General features: G+C 38.1%; 1 protein-coding gene across 4 annotated transcripts in view; it reads left to right on the top strand.

Annotated features, from left to right (window-relative positions):
* The window catches only part of l(2)gl (LLGL domain-containing protein l(2)gl), a 243,921-nt gene that overhangs the window by 89,246 nt on the left and 136,460 nt on the right, over window positions 1-18,215 (top strand). The window lies entirely within an intron of this gene.

Genomic DNA, 18,215 nt, shown 5'->3' with positions numbered 1-18,215 from the left:
TTGACTAGCAAATGTCCGTTCTTTGCACGGGGAGAATAAGTTTCATTTTGAACATAAAGAGCATCGAAACTGCCACAAACCAACTTATCGACCCCCAAAGCTATGAATTCGACACTAATATCGGTCATTTTCAGTTATTTTTACATGTCATCATCCCTCCTTAGGAGTACTAATGAGGGATGAATTTAGATTTAAACGGCATCGGAAGTGCTACTGTTCGTCTCAGCGACCCCGAAAATTATGGATTTGACACTAGTATCGATCATTTTTTAAAAAAATATTTTATATATATATCTTTCCGCAAGTTGCAGGGCTGAATTTGGATTTAAACGGCATCGAAAGTGTTCACTGTTCATCTCAGCGAACCCGAAAACTATGGATTCGACACTAATATTGGTCATTGGTCATTTTCGATAATTATATATATATATATATATATATATATATATATATATATATATATATATATATATATATATATATATATATATATATATATATATATATATATATATATATATATATATATCGTCCTCTCCTTCCCTAAGTTGCACCGTCAAAGTGAAATAATAAAAACCATCCTAGGCCCAAACCTCATCTATGTTGAAAATTTGACTGAGATCGATTGGGTAGTTTAACAGATTGAGTAACAATCATACTGATTTTAATTTATATATATATATATATATATATATATATATAGGTTTCTGAGGTAGTCAGAATGGACTTGAAATGAAATAAAATACCTAGCAAATACCAAATATAGCAGAATGCATTATGTATTCATCCACTTGAAACTTGAATAAAGTATTTAACAATTGGAAATTCGAAATTATCTTAACTGTTACAAACTTCCTGGACACAATATAAAAATTTCAGTGAGAATAAAACGCTGTTCAAATTATTTTGAGTTCGTGAATGACTCTTTGTCGTTCGTGTAAGATCTCCAGTTTCAGATGGGTGGCTCTAAAAGTAAACACGTACCATGTGCGTTTTCATCAAGACAGAAGGTACCGTACATTGACTTAATAGTATAAATTTCTAGTTCAAGAATGAACCTTGAGATCTGACATCTTCCACAATTGATCAGAATAAACATACTTCATGCTTGTTCACTTTTTTTTCTTTTTTTTTTTTTTGTATACTGGATAGTTACGACAGGTACACTTACGTCCAAAATTATTGTCGCATATCAATAAATATGTTGTTGTAGGAATATAATTTGATAACGAATTCGCCCGGTATTTCTTATAATGTTAGTATGTGTATAATCGGCTAAGACATGTATGTGGAAAATTTCATGTCAAAAGAGCAGTAAATAAGAACAATAAAACGAAAATAAAACTTTATTGTCGATTTAGCAACATTTTGTTTTACTCATTCTAATTTTCGTATTTATAACTATTTTCCTATGAAATTTACCACAAATACACATTTCCCGATTATACACATAGTATCAGTATTAAAAGTACCCTGCAAAATCATTATCAAATTATATTCTTACAAGAAGACAGTTATAGATATGCGACAATCATTTTGGACATGAATGTATATTCTTTTTGATCTCAGATATGTTGAGATTAAAGGAGCAAAGAAATGAGAAAAAATGTTACAAATAATACGCAATAATAGTTCTCCGCCTACTGATATACAACCCGTCATTTTATTAAGTGTTAGTGGTTGCATATAGTGTAGGAAATTGCAGTTGATACTCTTCTTTCACTCACATGTGTGAGTGAATATACGGCTTTCTATATAGTTGTACTTCATAAAAATGTGCTGTACATGTTAAGCATGGCAGGATTTCCGATATGATACTTTGTTTGCTCCGCATTATCAATGCAACAGAGTACAGTAAAGTTCATTTACAACCGAAAAAGAAAACAAAAGTTTCAACTGATGCTTCACTTATATAATGTTGCAAAGAAATTGAAGCCTGCGGTGTTTTTCTTTGCTCCAATCACGAGTGTACGAAGCTAGGGGTCAGTCCCCTCTGCAGCAACGCATGCGCATTATCATGTGACTGTGGCGTTGTCTAATTTACATCATAAGAAAGCTGGCCCGGAACATCGTGGTCAGTAACTCTTTGTCTTCATTGCTGACCTTGGATGTTGTCTTACCTGTAATCTGTACCTGAAAGCGTGTGGTACGCCCTGCACATGAGTGATGGGCGTTCCGGTGACGAGTTGAATCGATGTTATTCTAGTGACAGCGGTGTTTTGTTTTGATTGCTACATTTCAAATAAGATGAGATTTAAACTTTTTTTTTTTTTTTTTTTTTTTTAAATAAGAAGTCATGAAAGGAATAGCTATAAAATGTAGAATTACAGTTCTTGAAATGAAAAGAAATCAAATTTCATTTTCTCTTCCTTATTTTGAATATATATAATGAAACATATCGTTAATAATGTATTTTATTGTTTAAGTAATTTGGTTAATTTCATTGTGGTAAGAGTAAAAATAAGATTAAAGCTTCGGTAAGTTGGACCAATTATAACGTAAATACTTTATATGATTTCTGCATTTTGTGACGCTTTAGGGCTGAAGGACGGACACAGGTGATTATAATGTAATCGATGGAGTGTACATGTGGGAGGAAATGGGAGAATCCCAGGGGATCCCACAGATATGATGTTGTTCACCACACTCATATGACCTGCAACTGAATCAAGGACTTGTCGCTCCAGAGATGAGCAGAGCATCACTAAGCCACAAAGAAAATGGTACCAAACCAAACAGATGCAGCATTTGGTCTTCTCTTTGATACAAATTATCAAACTTTTAGAAATTTGCGGTTTGTTCTTTCACTTCTACAGAAATGTGTCTTAATTATTTATTAGTGTAGTTCAAATCATAAAGATAATTCTCATAACGTTCTTATTTCCATAAAAGATCCACATATATCACTTTTGTACAAGTGTGTCTATACGACAATGCACTTTTGGTATCGTGCAATCAGCTTCTGGTATCGTCTACGAAGTTCTTGGTTGCCTACTGGACCTCTCATCTGACCTGAACCGACGACCATGCAGCGTTTCCCTGAAAGGGCAGGTGTGGTAATCGGAGGCGCAAGATCAGAGCTATACGGAGAATGGGGAAGCAACTCAAAGCCAAAGTGCACAGTGTCTGGTGATGCTCTTAAACAGCAATCCACGTCGCCTTTGATGAACTGCAGGTTTCAGTTTATCTTGTAGGACTACACAATAATGTGCACTAGTGATAGTCCACCATGTTGGTGGAACTTAGTCATGATCTGTCCCTTGACATCCTACAACAGTGTTAGCATACCTTGGACGGCTATTTAAATCTTTAGTACAGTGGACGACGGATGTTTCCATTCCATGCGTTGCCGTTTAGGGTTAGACTATTAGAGAATGCGTTTTCGAAGCGTTACCCCCCCTTCCCCGTAGCGAACGCGACCAAAGTGGCTATTCGGTAATTTTACTTTCTCCAGACCTATAAATCATACTGCGAACCAGTCAGGGTTTCCAGGTCTTTTTTGCCAGGTCCAGGTCTATAATAGCAGAGTCCCAATACTCTTCACAAAGTATCTTCCAAGCAGCTGTTTCTTGCTAAAATCCCCTTGCCTAGCAACACGCCTTTCCCTTTTTTTTTTTTCCTTTGGATATCTTTTAAACAGCAGGCGGTATATTCCGAAATGCACCAAATACGCTCGAGCTGACGTTTACTCCGCGTTTTTTATTGCTTTAAATACATTTAAATACATGGTCAGCGTATTCCAAGGGTACGCATGAGTAATAAACGCTTATGATTAGGCATGGGCTTACTCTCTAGTGCACACTTGGTGAGTCCGTCGGCTGTCACGATTCGTTCGAACATACTGGGAACAGCTTTATAGACTTGGAGAAAGTGGGTAACCACAGCGACATGTTGCTTGTTTATGCTCTCCTGCGAGTTTCTGAGTTCCTACTTTGCACAAACTTCCTGGCATCGTAATTTAACATCAGTATTGTATACGCTAATCCAACTGATGTCCAAGAGTTCCGGCTCTTGTGCTATTGTGATTTCTTCGATCGTCTTTAAAATGGCATCCACCCGTTTGATGTTATTTTTTGTGGGAAATAGTTTTATAAGTGTCCACTTCGACTTCCGTTCGTTACATTTGTGTGTCCCGCCTTAAATCGGTCTACCCACTTACATATCTTACATATTTTTTGTTGAGTCATGGTGTTTGCTCCATACTAAGCTAATAGCTGACGGTAGATGTCTGCCGGTTTGACTCTTCCGACCACAGAAAGTGCACTACGGTGCTCTGTTCCTCGATGGTATATTCGTGAAGTGATGTTTCCATACGTATGACTTGTTTCGTCTGCGACAGTCTTCTGGAATGGGAAAGTGATGGATGTAAGTAGTGACGTGGAAGTAGATCTACGTGGTGACGTGAGACCTTTTTTATCTTTGTGTTCTGTGAAAACAAAAATTTCCTTTTTTAAAATTTACCCTCGTAAATAGTGTCCTTCTGTAACTGTCAGTATAATGCTTTTTATTTAAGATTATAAATTAGATTTTACTATATATGAAGTACTTAAACTATTAAATGAGTGTGTTTTAAAATATTTAAGGATACGAAATACCCATAATGCCGTTATTTTGCTTATGTGCTGCTCCGTAGTTGGTCATTTAACATCACTGTACGTAAGTGTGAATAAAGAGCTTATAAAGCGAAAGTGGGTGGATGTGTTTTAACATGACTGTACATATATGTATGGATAAGTGTTCATCGACCCTTAAAATCTTCTTACGTCCTATGATTGTGTGTAAATAATAGGAATTAATAGTTCTGCAAATAGAACAAATGATATTTCACATCTTAGTTATCTAGATAGAAAAAGACAGGTTGCTAAATTTGGAATGAATAATATTCATTCCATATTATGTTCGTAGAATGTATGAAAGACCTAAATAAGCGTAACAGACTTAGTGTTTCCTTCCCCCTTTTTTTTGCCGAATCACCCCGTGACTCGGCTCTTTTTCTAAAGTGTTTTCTTCATGCTCTTTCCATTTTTCATATTCTTGGTTCTTCCTCTCATTGTGTACAGGTCGCTGAACCGGTAAAAAGCAAAAGAGCAGGTTTCTGTTCCGTACTTGCTTTACATCCGAACGCTTAAGAACATGGATTCTTACTTTTATTACATTCTGCTTCGAGCTATGCAAGATTTCTCTTCGCAATAGTGCATAGTGCATTATATTGCATTATCGTAGGTAATCTTTCGCTTTCAGCAGTTAAGGTTCGAGGACAGAAGAACGAGAAGAACGATCGCGCAGTTGATGTGTTCTCTTTGCTTGTCAGCGACCGATGCACAGTGACTAAATTAGTGCATTTCTTTGGTTTTCCGTTGTGATTCTGAACTCTTGCTAACATTTAATCAGGTGTATGTTTAGTTTTGCCCAGGAGACAAGAAGTAATACAGTGAAACCTCTGAATAACGGACACCAGTGGGACATGAATTTTTGTCCGTTACTGAGAGGTGTCCGATACAGAGAGGTTACAAAAATGTAATTTCTCACAACGATAATTGTATGCAGTAATATACAGCAAATACATTATGTATGAGCGTAAATACGTAAAATTCAATATGAAAATACTCTGTACGTATTTGAATTACTGGGAGGGATGAAGGAGAGATTCATTTCTGTTAAATAATATTATTGGTGGATGTGTTAATATATTCGTATACTGCAAAATATAACGTGCATGGTAATTTTCTTAATTAAATGTCACCACCCTGTAAAAATATCCATTAATTCACATGAAATTGTCGGGAAAGATGCAAAGCCCAGAGGAAAAAGGACTAAATTTGTCAGGGAAGAGAAGATCTTTCGCATAGAATTCTTGGACATACGACTGACCCTTCATGAGTGCTATTGCTTTTTGAAGGTTTTCTAGGGTTTCCACCAGAAAGCAGTTTATGAAGGGCAGAAAAAAAGAATTTCAAGTTCAGCTTGAAGCTGTTCTGTTTGATGGTTCACCAGGTCTAGACTCATGATACATACACTTTTAGGAAAAAGACTTTTCTGTTTACTGTAATATATCGCAAAACCGAGAATAATTCCTGTCCGTTATGAAGAGGTTATTGAAATGTTTGGGGGGGGGGGGAAGGACTGTCCGTGTCCGTAAAAGAGAGGGTTTTGTTCCGTAAGAGAACATATATTTTTGCCAGGACAAAAAATCTGTCCGTATTATAGAGATGTCCGTTATTGGGAGGTGTCCCTTAAGGGAGGTTTCACTGTATTTTCTTGTCTCGTCTCAACTCGATTGTTGAAAAGATTTTTCATGTAGTCTTGTTTTGTAAATTTATGTACAAAATTTATTCCCTGATTCATTCAGAATTTCATCTAAAAGTTAACAGAGTCCTCCCGCGTTACGAGAAGTCCACGAAGGGCGTGATATAAGAGAATTTAAAATATATTTATTATTGCAGTATATTGTATGAGGACTTGCGTAACTTTAAATATTGATTAATGCTTTTCAGTGTGTTCTTATATCACTTTATCTATATATAGTTTTTGTAGTATGAATAATATATAACATTTAAACCGTGTTTGAGATCCAAGATTTAAGTGAACCAACATTACCCACGAGACCTATGAAGCTTCTTCTTTCGAATTCAAAAAGGTACTTAGGGCTGTTCCTAATTCCGGAATTTTTCGGAACGGAAATTCCAATTCCGGAATCGGAACACAGTTTCAAGACGTTCCGGCATTTCGAAACATTCCGGAATTTCGGAACATTCCGGAATTTCGAAACGTTCCGAAATTCCGGAACATTCTGAAATTAGATGAATTCCGAATTCCGAAATCGAATTCCGAACACCCCAACTTCTAGTGCCGCTTTCGAGACGAGAATTTAGACAAAACGAAAAGTTTCTCGTTTCGTGGGCAACGAAATGAAACAGCCTCAACTCCTGTTCCTAATTACAAGGTAACCAAAAAAGTTCTTGCCGTTCTACAGCACTGATAAACAAAGAATGCAGTGGATTGTACGTGCCTTCTAGGTTTCGAAGTAATAATCCTCAGCATCCAACTCCTTTTGCGAACTTTCCTTCAGCTGCACTATACCATGGTGATAAAAATCGGCAGTTGTGGATGCAGTAAAAGTCCGTGAGTGAGATCTCCCTCATTTTGGAAGGTGGTGGTAGTCGACAGAATGAAACAGGTGGTGAACTGTTGGCACAAGGACGGTGAATATGGTGCATGGTACAGTATCTACCAGCCTAGTTGCTGAAGGGTCTCTCTGGTCCTCTTTGCCACATATGGCTTGGCATTGTCGTGCAGGAACAGCAGACTTTTGCTATTTACAAATGCCGGCTCCTTCCGCCGCAATGATGGTGCACCCTTTGCAACTGCTGAGAATGATCAGTAGTGATGGTCTGACCAGGTGGAAGGAGCCCATAATGCACCACTTGCCGACAATTCCACCATGCAGAGAGCATAACCTTTCGTGGATGCTGAGGTGGCCTTGAGGTGTAAGGAATAGGATCACGTGGCGACAATCAATGTCTGGTACGCTTGGGAGTGTCATGGAAGACCCAACTTTTCGTTATCAGTGAAGAAGCGATCTAGAGTGGGTATGTTCAGGTGCCGAATGAGCAACGACAAACAGGCTATCACTCGTTGTTCCTTGTTGGCTGCCGACAATGTGTGGGTTACACACTTGCGTAACTGGTACGACTTCCCTATCCCATGCAGGCGTAGTCTGTTTCAACGGAAGCATGAAACTTATCTGCAAGTTCATCGCATGTTAGACCACTGTCCTCCTCGATGGCTGCTTTCAGAGCCTCGGTCCAACACATGTGGTCGTCCGGTCATCCACTGCGAGGTTCATCCGAAAGGCTCACATCTGCCGAATGGAATTTCTGGAACCAATGCCTGGTAATGATTTCATTCATGGCATATCCCCGACATGCCCACTACAAATTCTGTTTAGCACTTAAACCTAGTCACACTACTGAGCCACTATATTGTCCTTTAAAGAGAAAGCAAATTGGTCTAATACATTCGTATATACGTATTTCTACATGACTATATGTAAAGAGAGGAAAAAAAGTAGTGTACTCAACCAGAATGATGACCAATAACCCTCGAATTATAAGGTAAACTCAGTGAGAAGATAGAAATTCATATCATGACATAGACACAGAGGTCGAACTTCATGAGAGCCAGCATCGGGTTAATTGAAAACTTTAAAGTTTGATCGTTTAGTGTGAGGTTCACGCCTCGTGTTTGTTCTTCATAGATGAAAGGAATAGTAACAAGAACCCACACATTGAAGTTGAGGTGACATGACGGTAGATCGGTTGGAAGTTACTTACATACAGAATACGGCAGCGTATTATATTTGTTTTGTATTACTGAAATCTTTATAGTCTAGGATCGACTCGAATGTGCATCTATGAGTTCGACCTCAACTTCTCCCATCGGCATTGTTAGTAAGGGATGATGGTGAGGTTGAGAAGGCCTGAAAATCAAGATGCGCTATGCGTGTATTAAGCGAGGTTTGACGAAAATGCCTATCTTTGATGTGATCTGTTCTTCCTAGATTTTCATTTCACGTACCGAAGACATTCTTTCACTGAAACATGTTTCGAAACCCATTAGCACCACCTAGTTTCCAATATATCTTATTACTAAACAATGATATTTTAAAACAACACTTTTGCTTCAACCATTAGACTCTATTGGTTGACTTGAGTTTACTGTCCCTTTCAGGGGCCAAGGTTATGAGACGTGAACCTACAGATTAACTTAGAATCCGAACCACATGAGCTTCTGGGAACCGAACCCGGGTCTCCTGGGCCAGAGACGCGTACGCTTTCCACATATAAACAGCATAGCTCACCATTAGGCTCGACATGCATACTTATCTTTTCATTGTATTTTGTGTGAAAATTATCCTCTTTTAATCAAAAGTTTTGTGTTGTTTCTGTAAGGTCGATTGCTTGGAGTTCAAATCGGTCAACAATAAGGGACAGGAGGTAGGGGGTAGGTTTTGGGGCCCCGGACTCGTCTAAATCCCGACTTTTCTGTAAATGTAATCTAATTTTAGGAGTAATTTCAAGATTTTAATATAATTTATTCTCGTATTGAATATGGACCTCGCCCCAAAATAAATTTCTGCGTACTTCTCTGGCAGGAGACCTGTGTGTGAATTAATCAACTTATAAGTTTGTACATTGTTGCAATCATAAGAAAGTTTCAAGTTACTTAATCAGCGTGTTTCCGTTATTCCTTGAGATTAAAATCTGTCCAGAATAAAGAGTGAATTCCGCCAATTGGAACAAGATTAAAAAAAAAAAAAAAAAAAAATCAGTCTCCCATAGTAGAACAACAATCTTGACTACATACATTCTTGCGATTATCAGCAGACCACGAGTGCAGCTCATTAATACTATAACCGATAATGTATTGAACGAGGCTTTTTAAAGTATTTATTCTCATAGATTTCCAACAGTTCATTTTTGTCCTTATTTAACCTTTCACATTATGTGTCGTGTAGTTGTGGAAGTGTAGGTCCGTTGTTTCCTTGCCCTTGGAAGTAATGAGACGTCAATGATCGACCTAAGTAGGATGTCTTGCTCTGTTGTCTTCCAGCTGTGCTAGTCTTTTTCTTTCTATGGGAACACGTGTGGGTTCTTTCTCACGCATCGTGTGTAGTGAAAGTATCTCCGCCCATTAAACATATAAATCGACGTTGTTTTATTTTACGATTTTACAGTTTCTTCTAATGTTTCCATGATCATACGTAATAGTATTCATGATAATGACTTGGGTTTTTCATCCATTTTAGTGATGATCCTGTATCAAAATATTTCAGTTTTAGAAAACTAGGAGCTGAACTGTCAACTAGCCAGTCTGAAATAAAATCGTTTGTTGAAGTTTAGGATCTTTTTTCAGCACCGAGCCTTTAATGATACGTAGATCTATAGTTTAAAGAGGAATCGAAACCGGAACACATGCACCAAAAATGACTCATGCTAGCCATTATACCAGCAAGGAGAGCAAACTTTCGTAAAAAGAAAGTTCTAAAATCAGAGAGGAAATAGAGATCAGACTAATACGTAAGACTACCACTGTTATTTAAAAATTACAGTTATCGAGGTTTGTTGTCTTTTGGAAAATACGAGATATGTTCAAAGAGTATCGAACTTTTGATTGGAAAATACATCTGTTAATATGGAAATCCGAAACTCTAATCGTCTTCAAAATAGTTTCCGTGGTAATGCACACACTTCTTCCAACGTTCCCGCCATTGTTGGTAACACTTTTGGAACGCAGTTTTTGGAGTTGTGAGTACCGTGCCGTCGCATTCCGCATGATATTGTCTCCTGACTCAAGTAGGGTCTCTTTTAGTGGCATTTTCAGCTTGGGAAATAACCAAAAGTCACACAGAGACATGTCGGGTGAGTAGGGAGCCCAATGACATAGAGGAATGTTGTGTTTGGCGGCGAAAGCCTAAATCAAATTCCGTGGACACTCTTCTCATGCCCAAATTCTCGTTCAAAATTGAATGTACCGATCTGATTGAATGATTTCTGCTTGGGCATTGCCAAACTTTTGGCAAAATTTGATGCAATATCGCTGCTCAAGTTTTTCTGTCATTTTACACACACACACACACACACAAAATAAAAAATCTGACCACCTCTTACTAGATGCCTTCACTCGTTGGTCGATTGCTAGCTACTGACGCTTTCTGTGGGCGGGAAAAAAAATCACGACTGCGCAAGAGTATCCTGACTGAAGGAAATCTTCCGCGCTTCATTAGTTTACGCGGGAAAATAATAAGGGTCGGTACTTCTTGAACACACTTCGTATTAAGTTAACCTGTTAAAACTCGGGATGAACTAGATAAGAACATTAGAAACCTATCAGTATCACTGGTCTGAGTAGAGCTCAGACCTTCATGAATTATCTATCAGACTTTTTAAAGTCAGTTTTGACTCTTACTACGTATGTGAATTCTCCATCTGTGTGTGAGGAATTCCGTCCGTTCCCCTATGTGCATCACTTGGTTTTTGGGCGCGGCTTTCTGTATAATTTTTTGACCTGGCAGCAATATCTCATCGTATTAATGAGATTCGGTTTTATATCAGCATCTTACCCGATTTTTCAACACCTCACATGAAATCAGAGCCGCTTTCGAACTAAATTCATTAAACATTTTTCTTTTGTTTTCTCTTTTTTGTGCTTAATTTCATTTATATTATTACCTCCTCCTCCAATTTGTCGGCGTATTATCTTACTACCTTGTGTTTACCTTCATTTACTTGGCATTTTAAAGAAGGGTGTAATTATAACCCTTTTCTGTTACTAGTAATAACTTTAATTTTTTGTCTAACCGACATCGAGGTTTCCTAGAAATCTGGTAGGGTACAAATATTCTTAAAAGTGCAGTTCCATTTTTAAAATTGAACACACATTAATGAGGCAACTCACGTGTAGTTTTTTTTTTTTTTTTATACATATAATGTCAAGAAAGAACACTTACACAGTAAACAAATTACAGAACTGATAACTTTTTGTTATCCAAGAAGTATACTGCCGAATTCGACAAATGCCGAGTTACTAAACGCCATTGTACACCTTCAATATTTTCATTAAATTAGCATTCAAGAAGTTCCATAATTAGAAGTGTCATTTTCGTGTAGACTTTACATACATCAGTCTAATCGAGAAAGTATTAGGCTGGTGCGAATGAAATGTTCGCCTAGACTCGTCATTTTCAAGGATATAATCCTACAATACATGGTTAATCAAAAGAGCCACAATCTGCAACCACACTTAGCCGTCCCCGTGGTCTGATGGCTAGTGCGTGCCTTTGGTGTTGGTGGGAGAGCACAAAAATTTGAATTTCATAATCATTCACTTTTATTACTTATACGTTTCCTTTAGCCTAAAGGGCATAAATGTGGTATGTTAAACTTCAAAAAGATTCAGTTTGCAACCACACTTTTGTCGTCGTTAAGACTATGATTGGATTCAGTCTGGAGTCTCCAATGCGAAGAAGTCTTCAGCAGCACGTTGCATCGCCTAATATTCAAGGAAGGTTTTCCCTGCCAAGAAAAGATCGAGATGCCGGAAGAGGTGATTGTCAGTGGGAGACAATCGAAGGGTGTTACACTGCATCTTATGGAGAGATTAAGGCTATGGCTAAACGAGGATGCGTTTCCAATGCGTTATCCCCACAGCGACGGCGACCTAGGTGGTAACTCGGTAATTTTACTTTCGACAGAGTTATAAATCATACTGTTAGCCAGTCAGGGTTTCCAGGTCATTTTTCTGTGTAACCCTATTGTGTTAGATAGATTTTCTCTGATTAGCTATTTTTTTTTTTATTTCCTTGTATTTTTGTGAATTTTCTTTTGTTATACACGCATATACTTTATAATAGCAGAGTTCCAATACTCTGCACAAAGCACCTTCCAAGCAGCTGTTTCTTATTGCCTGGCAATACGTGTTTCCCTTCCCCTCCTTTAGACATCTTTTACTGATTCCGAAACAACAGACCGTCTATTGTTCCGAAGCGCACCAAATACACTAGAGCTGACGCATTCTGAGCGTTTTTTCCTTCACGTTTGCAGCGCATTGTCTACAGCTTTCATTCCTCCACATTTAGATACATGGTCAGCGTATTCCAAGCGTACGCATGAGCCATAAAAACGCTTGCGAACGCATTGAAAGCTGTAGACTAAACCATCCTTTGAGCTGTTTTTGAGTGTCCATTTTCGTGCGACATGAATTCACAATGTCCATTAACTATTGCTGGAAGTTTGCGGTGTATTTAATCGATTTCTGTACTGTAGGGATCCATAGTGACACTTTCACTACTCACACAATTCCATTTAGTTAATTACTTTCAAGCAGTACGTTGAATGATCCAAGAACTCCAGGGTCTACTAAACCCCAGTGTGCAGTTAGTGTACCGAAACATTAGTGTGTATGCAAGATTAAAATGCATTTATTATAATCATTTTTTGTGGTAATTAATCAGAATAATTTCAAAAAGTCACAAGAAGATTAGATACTTCGTAGTCTTAACGTGGGAAGAACAATTGTTTTTATGTAGAACAGGCAGTATAAAAGTTACAACTTAAAGCGTTCCGGTGATTTGGATTCATCACTGTTTTTTCCTTGATAGTTCTTTCTTTATTTCTCTCTCTTTTTGTTTTTTTGAGTTCACAGAGAGTCAACACGCGGCTTCTGAAAACATGAAACATGAATAATCTTGGAGGTCTAGCGGTAATATGCGTGCACAACGAATGAGTCATCTTGATCATTTGGTTGGAGAGAGGAAGCGAGAGAGTTCGGTGAAGATCTCTTTCTTCTTTCTTCTGAGACTCGGAGAGTTTGGCTTTACGGTATCCTGTGATGAGAAGAATCTGTTTTCGTTGCGAATGCCCACAGTCCTTTGTCTTGTAGTGCACGCAAGGACATGGGAAATAATTATGTCGTTCAACACGTTGAGAAACGTTTTCTTTGTGCCAATGAAAGTTACAAAATGACCCTTCTTCGCAAAAAGAAATTTTATTGTTGATATCTTAATTCTAATTAGGTATGATAAACATCTACATTATTTCTCCACAGAATCTGTGTCATTTTCCCCCCTTGGATTTCTAATCAAATGAAAATTCGAATATACGGGGCGATTCATCGGGTGTGAAAGGACTATTAAGAATGTGTAGCATGTACAATAACGAACGATATATGAAAATACTCAGAAACTAACCAGATTTCATACATATTGTTAAAAATGTTCATTGCTTCATGTTGTTACACGACATATATCTATGCGGTAGTCTGGTTCACCCCGTACACGCTCTAGCATATCTTTACTAATGATTGTAAATGCAGTTATTTATAATGCGATCCTAGAATACCCCCGAAGTTGTTGGTAGTTGGGCACCCTTTCACATACCCCCAAAGGAAAAGAAACATGCAAACGGTTAGATCGGGATATCTACGAGGCCATGGGAAATGCACTAAGTCATCTTCAGCTCATCACTTAGATCCAACAGCGTGGCAGTTCATTCTGCTTTTACATTTACATAGACAGCCAATGTCCTTAAACCGTCGATACCATCTCAGAATGTTTTGGCGACCTGGCAGCGCAGTTGCAGACTGTCTACGGATTGCACATTGTACCGTCACAATAAGAAAACACTTCTCAAATTCTAGAACACAAAATGCTATCTGCCGTTAGACGCTATATTGGAAACGGCTTCTGCTTCCATCTATTGCCACGAGCCAAGATTACGAATATAAGCAGTAGAGCTCCCTCGTGGCTAATCGGTTAGTATGCGAACCTTTGCATGGGAGACCCGTGTGTGATTCCCGACAGGAGCTCATGTGGTTCGGATCCCACGTTAAGCTATAGGTCCACGTTTCATATAGCCTCGCTGCTGAAAGAGACGGTAAACTGAAAATAAACTCAACGAATATGAGAAATAAAGCTTATATATATGTTATTTCGTTTCGTAATGAGCATAAACGTATTGTATTGATAGTTTTCATAATCACCCTATACTTAAAGTGGTGGTGACTCAATCAAAAGGAAATTTAAAGAATTGTAAGCCCCTAGACGTCCCAGTTTACCCTGGACAGTCCCGGATTTTCATTATCTGTTCTCCAGAAATTGTTCAAAACTCCAAATGTCCCGGTTCTTCGACAGAACATAAGTTAATTTTCTGTCAGTCAGTTTTCTTGAATGCTGTCCTATTACTTAGTTATGATATTTAAACTACAAGCAAAGCTGAAATCAAATCTTTCAGTTTTACGTCTCACGCGTATGCCGTGTAGCCTAAAGAGACAGTGATGTTAAGAATTAAAAAAGTGAGAAGAAAGAAGAGAACCCACACGCGATGTTTGTCTTCTAACAAAACCCAGTTGGCGCGGGACCAAAAAGCGAGTGCATAACCATGACTATAGCGGCAACTCTCATAGGGAGCCCAGGTTTTTAGTAAAAATTTTCATAGTTGTCCTAGTTTTTTGATTGGAAAATTGGGTACTTTACCTATACTGGTATATTAGAGGGATGTTAAAATGCATTTTTCATTTCAATTCAAACCAAAATATTCACCAATTTCAACTGAAATGAAGGGTACGAGCTACCGCACTAAACTTTTCGTTCTCACTTCTTAAATTGATTCACGGGGACTGGCGTCTCTGGCATATATTTTTTTTTGGGGGGGGGGACATCAAAGAAAGTGATTTAAATGGTACTACCAAGCCCAACCTGTTGTATTGTCTTCGATTCCATTCCTTACCTTCACGGATCCCCTGAGGTATATCAAGAACACTGTTATAATCGTTTCACAGGCTGAATATTATATTCCTAATAAATATAATTATTAATATTATATTATTTTGTCGTTAGTAAATAAATTAAATTAAAATAAAATAATGAATATTTTGTACTTTAAAATGTTGGGGACGTCTCCCCCTTGTCCCGCGTTAGACACACCCATGTTCAGGGGCATAGTGGCTCAATGGTAGAGCACTTACCTCTGGTGTGTGGGGTTTGTGGTTCGATTCTCGGCCAAGTAAGTTTGTGGTGGACAACATCGTGTCCATGGATTTTCTCGGGGTACCCCCGTTTCCTCCCACTTTCTCATTCCACCAGTTCTTCCATCATTCACTTGCTTTAATCATCGTCTCCCTTAGCCTAAAGAGCATAATCGTAGGGCGTTAAACTGATTTTTTAAAATTATTAAATTGATTCATGTCAAGTTACGTACGGAAACATTTATATACGAAATGTGAACGAAAGTAAAATAGCCGATTTTGGGAATCTCTTATCCGAAACAAGTACCCTCAAGAGGAAACTACCCTCTTTAGACTTTCCATACAAAATTATTTATGCTGTATTGTAGAATTGTTAATCAAATATTTATTTATGAAATAAAAAAAAAATCATTCTGATAGTTCTTGAGAAATTCTTCTAAAAACTTCACCCCGAGTAAACTACCTCTTCTGGAATTTTTCATGCAAAATAACCTGTACTGTTTTGTAGGATTTTTAATAGAGATTTATTTATCGGTGCAATTGCTGAATCAATTCTGAGAATTACGTTCGAGCAAGGGCGCCGATTTCTCTGTAAATTTGGCGGGGCCCATTCAGATGCAGAAGGTGTATATATACGAGAATTTTAAGACAAATTGCATTCAAATTATGCCAAATATTGTATATTCATAAATACAATAGAGAGGCCCACGTGAGCTTTGGGGGCCCGGCCCCCTCCAGGATCGGCACCCTTGCGGTCGAGAGCCTTTTAGTTACTTAAAGCTTAACAAAGAATTAAAAAAATATGCATTCTCACTGGGAATCAAACCTGCGTTTTAAGCCTGAAATTCGACAACATAATCATTCAGCCATTAAGGAACTAAATAAATTGTGTATATTTACATACCCGCTAAATGAATAACGGAAAGTGTGATTGAAAAGGCCTCAGAGTTGTTTAACTGTTTATACAAGTAGACCTCTCATGTAATTAAGCTGTGAACAAGATGGAAACGCTGTTACTGATTCATGTAAGATTGTTTTAGAGCACTTTCAGCAGACCATATGGAGAGGCGGTGAAAAGCAAAGAAAAAGACACAGAATAAATCAAGCAGTTAACTTAATACCGCACAGTTGTTGTTTTCCTTTGTCGGTCTGTTGTGTATCCGCATACTTTTTGGTTCACGCCTGTGTGTTTATCGCTTCTGTTTTTTTAACAACTCTTTTTAAGTGCATTAGATCAAATATTCCTCAGTCTTATACTTTAGGGAGATTTGTTTTGGGTGAAGACATGTTTCTAAAGTCGTTTATTTCAGTTTGAGATTATGTGGTTTGCGTATGCAACACCGAGGTTATGAAGGATGGTACCTAATATAAACGTAGGGACCGGGGCTTGATTCCGGTGCAGGTAGCAAGTGCATAGACGACCATTCAAGTGAAGATTAAGTGTCGCATTGTAAGCCGTTTTCTACCACACTATCTTCCTTCCAGTAGAGCTTGATTATAGGATTAGTTTTTTAAGAAGTTTGGTACACCAAAAATTCCTTTATACAGAGTGAGGCATCTACAGGTACCACCTGAAATACTGAAGGAACAAGAAACTAGTGTTATGCTGTTTGCGGTAAACCGTAGCCATTCCGAATACCAAATATGACTCGTCAGGGGAGGTATGGTGTGGTAGAAAAAAATATACACAAATAGGGCATTAGGAACGAAATTATTTTTTTTTTGTAATAAAAGGGAACACGCGAAGAAATACAAGGCCATTTGCCCCATGATTCTATTGCACATAATAACGAAGATATGACCGAGGGAATGGTTATAAACAGAAAGATAAGTGACTCACTGACCGCCAGTACTGCGGTGCGTATGATCTGTGGGAAGAGACGAAGAAGCACGAACCTATGGCGTTCGAGAGTGAAGAAAACATTAGACATCATCAACACCATTTATTTGACAGAGTACAGAACGTAATGACAATGAACATTGACAGTATGTCGAAGAACCATAGAGACTGACATGTACAGTGAACGTTAACCTAGTCTGTTAAAAGTGTATATTCAAAATGGTGGCCGTCCGCTACTACATCGAGGCGCACACAAAGATCGTTCCACAGAATGTAGCATCGCATTTGGAATGGCCTTTGAGGCTGCAGTAATGTGTTGTTGCTTATCGTCTGGTGTTGTTGACACATCTCGGTAGACAGTGTCCTTCAGTTTCCGTCAGAGAAGTCTAACGACTTTAAATCTGGAGAATGAGCCGACCATTTGACAGGTCCTTCCCATATTACTGATTGGAAAACATTATTCAAAGATGCTGTAGTACGTCGTGCACTGTGAGCTGAGCATCCATCATGTTGATAACCACATTTTCCTCCTTATGTGAAGTGGTATGCCCTTTAATAGTGTTGGAAGTTCATTTTCTAGGAAGTGTATGTATCGGTCAGCATTCAGTGTGCCATGCATGAAAAAATGCCAAGGAAGATGTTCACCTACTATTCCACACCAGACGTTAACACTCCATGGGCGCTGGCGTTCCACTTGTTGAAGCCAATATGATTTATTATTATTATTATTATTATTATTATTATTATTATTATTATTATAGATCATAGTGCATGTTCCGTAGGTTACGTTTTCATGATTGATAAAGGATGTGTGAATAGGGTGCGCGTCAAATAGGGAGTGACGCGTCGCAAC

The sequence above is a fragment of the Thermobia domestica genome, unplaced genomic scaffold (genome assembly GCF_964235325.1).
Source record: "Thermobia domestica unplaced genomic scaffold, izTheDome1.hap1.1 HAP1_SCAFFOLD_239, whole genome shotgun sequence".
NCBI lineage: Eukaryota > Metazoa > Arthropoda > Insecta > Zygentoma > Lepismatidae > Thermobia > Thermobia domestica.
Note: the sequence above shows the minus strand (reverse complement) of the source record. Positions and strands in the feature narration are given on the sequence as shown.